Raw genomic sequence first — 3,329 nt, 5'->3', positions numbered from 1 at the left:
ACAGACAGGAAGACAGAAATATGGTCTGATATTATTATTATTTAAAAAGAATAATTCAACATTTTGGGAAATTAAAATTATATTTATAGATATATATCCACTGTTTCACAATAAAGGTAATAAGACACCACCAACTTCAAGCACTACAGCACTGACACCAGGGCTGAACACAGGAAGGACTGTGAATGTTTGACCAGCAGAAACAGAAACTGGGCTCTTATTTGTTCTGTGTATAAGATTCAATATGTTATTCTTTGTCCTCAAGCAGCTCCTGAAAACCTGCAACCACCTCTTGGTTTGGTGTTAAGAATAGCTGTTCCCTTCTTCCTCCTCCTCCTCCTCCTCCTCCTCACCATCATCTACTGTACTCGGAGATGCAGGTTTAAAAGAAAAGGTGAATAAAACATATATAGAGAATTTAAAGATTACATTTACACTAATTTAGTTAAAGGCAGAATGAGTAAGGTTAGACATCCTTGGCTTGAGTTAGTCATATCTCTGCTGGCACTCTCTAATACAGGCATGAAATAGCCAAACATTAAATTAGCAGCTAATAGCTAACAGCCTGCTATTAGTTCTCCTTCCTTATTTCTGTTTTCTCTTTACTGTACTTCACCCTGACAGCTTGCACACCGCTGTTCATTAGAGGCAGATTGACTTTACTGATAGGAAGTTGTTGGGTATTGTACTTCATACTGTATATGTACAACATATCATTACTCAGCAGATTACTCATATTGTGATCATCACAGTGTCTTTCACAGGAACTGAAAAAGGTGACCACGTCTATGATGAGATACAGGATGGATCAATGTTTCATTCTGCGAAGGGTGGGGAAAAAAAGAAGACTTCCTTCTTTTAGACAAACTTCCTCTTTCTATTATGATTGAGACTGATGTGAAATGAAATTCGACTCTGTGTTATTTGTGCTCGCATTCATGAGTATGGGGACACTCGTGCTCTGGCTGCTTGATGTTTGGCAACAGCTTTAAAGGTTTTCTACAGAATTTTCAAGAACTTTTCTGTCCATCTGAGTGCAGGAAGAGTGAATCCATTAAATAATAAACATCATTTTTAATCTGTTTCCCAAAGTACAACTCGAGGTGCAAAAGGCAGCAGCCAAAGTCGTCATATCTCTGAGTGAGATTTATACATTTAATACGTTTTCCACCATTTCATATGTGTAGGTTACATTATAACTGTTGTTCTCTGAGTGAAGAGACTCTCTTCTATGTCCCCACCTGTAGCTGGGTGGAGAGATCTCAATCTAAAACAGATTTAATTTACAAATATGAAACTTTTCTTCAGTGAAACCTTGAACAAAGAACTTAATATTCTTCTTTTTTGCTCTTTTTGGCAGGTGTGGAAAGCTTGCCTGAACGAAAAATGTCATACTGCATGATAGATTATTCAGGTAAATAATTAAAAACAACAGACGTTCATCGACGCTTGGTAAACTGTGAGGTGGTCTACAGGAGCTGACTCAACATTTAGGATGTCTGACCAATACTGACACACAAATTGTGGATATTGATTGATGTTTACAGTAACTGTAATGTAGCTAGCACCGGTTTCACCCTCCAGTGGATCAGGACCGAACACAATCTCTGGGACCGAAGGTGCCAGTCTGACAGGAAATACAGTACCGGGGTGCTTTTCTTGCCGGGTTTGGCCTCTGCTGTCCAAGCTAACAGCAGTTAGCGGTTGGCTACTTGTCAATCTGTCCATCAGGAAACTGTGTAAATAACCTTGGTACTGTAACATTATTGCCCGGTTCTGTCGCCCGCTAACGGCAGATACAGTTAGTAGTAGTTAATTAGCAGTTAGCTACTTTAGCTAAAGATATCTGTACATCAGAAAACTCTGTAAATCACAATGAGTTGAAGTTGAGCAACCAGAGGACGTCTCCATAAAATCTGATCCAGTTTCACCAAATTACTGAATAACGTTATAAAGTTGAGCTTACAGTATCAGTGAGGCCCGGCTGTAGATGTATGTATGATGCCTAAAAGGTTTCCGTAGGTTGGTTCTGATTAATGATGCTTGTTGGTTCATGTTTTCATAGACGGTTCAAACCACAACGATCCCACATATTCCACCATCTCTGATCTTCAACCAGTGGGAAAGAAGACTGGTAATCAACATTCACAGTCACACATTTTAACATTGAACCAAATATTCTGATGTTATATTTCAGGTTATTTATTATATTTCATTTCTTTTTACAGAGACATTTCTACCTAATGAGTCCCCATATTCCTTGATCGGTGGCACTTTTCTTGGTGGAAATAATAAAGGTAACTTTAATAATCAGCTGCAGATTTTGGCCTTTGTGGTATTAAATGTAAATTCATATGAACTGTAAGTTTACTGGGTCAAAGAGCCGTTTTAATATGAGCTACGTAGACATCTCTACCATTAAAATATTGAATGAGAAGCAGTTGGGAGTTATTTTCACCTACATCATGTCTCGATGAACAGGTTCTTCACAGCCGACTGACAACACGTATTTTTTACTGGAGAAACCTAAAGCACCTGGAATCCAGTGACCAACGTTGGACCTGAATATTGTGTCACTGTCGGGTTGAAACCTGCTTCTGTAAAAGCTGTTAATAGGAAAATACAGGGGGGAAGCTTAATAATGTTTAGCTTATTAGCATATTTATTTATATATAAAATCTTGGAAGCCTTAAAGCTGCAGTTGGTAACTTTTAGAAAACCTTTTTGTCATATATGCTGAAATTGTCACTGTATCCTGACAGTAATGAGACAGAAAATCAGGTTCTTTGGGTTCCTGAGCTCCTAATGGGATTCAGAAGCAAGAATACAACCAGGTAGCTGTTTCTCATTCCCAGGCTGCAAGCAGCGATGAACTCTCGCAGTTCGTCGTCATGTCATGTGCCAGCGTATCATGCGTACACCACACCGTGTAAATGTAAATCAGACGATGACTTCCATTCAAGGCACACTTCCTGTTTCCAGAAGGTGGGCACTATGCCTACGACTGAATATGGGCACGTAGATGTGTTCAGGCTCTCTTATCAAACATGTGAAGTTTGGGGTTCACATTGATTTCCCTTCTGGGGGATCTTTATAAATAAATTGGATTTGATTTAATTTGATGTTTTTTGTTGTTTTTTTGTCTTTATACAGAATATATAACTGATAGGTCAATTTGAGTTACTTTCTTGTGCTGGTTGAAAAAAATGAGAGGAAACGTCAGTGGCTGTTAACCACAAAAAGAAAGAGACAAATACATTCTAATGAGTTGACATTGTGGGTTTTTAGAGGAACACACGATAACACCTAACTGAGTTCCTGTTCTCAGA

Source organism: Morone saxatilis, unplaced genomic scaffold (genome assembly GCF_004916995.1).
Source record: "Morone saxatilis isolate NCDOM2014 unplaced genomic scaffold, NCSU_SB_2.0 Contig9, whole genome shotgun sequence".
Lineage (NCBI taxonomy): Eukaryota > Metazoa > Chordata > Actinopteri > Moronidae > Morone > Morone saxatilis.
This window is presented reverse-complemented; position numbering follows the sequence as displayed.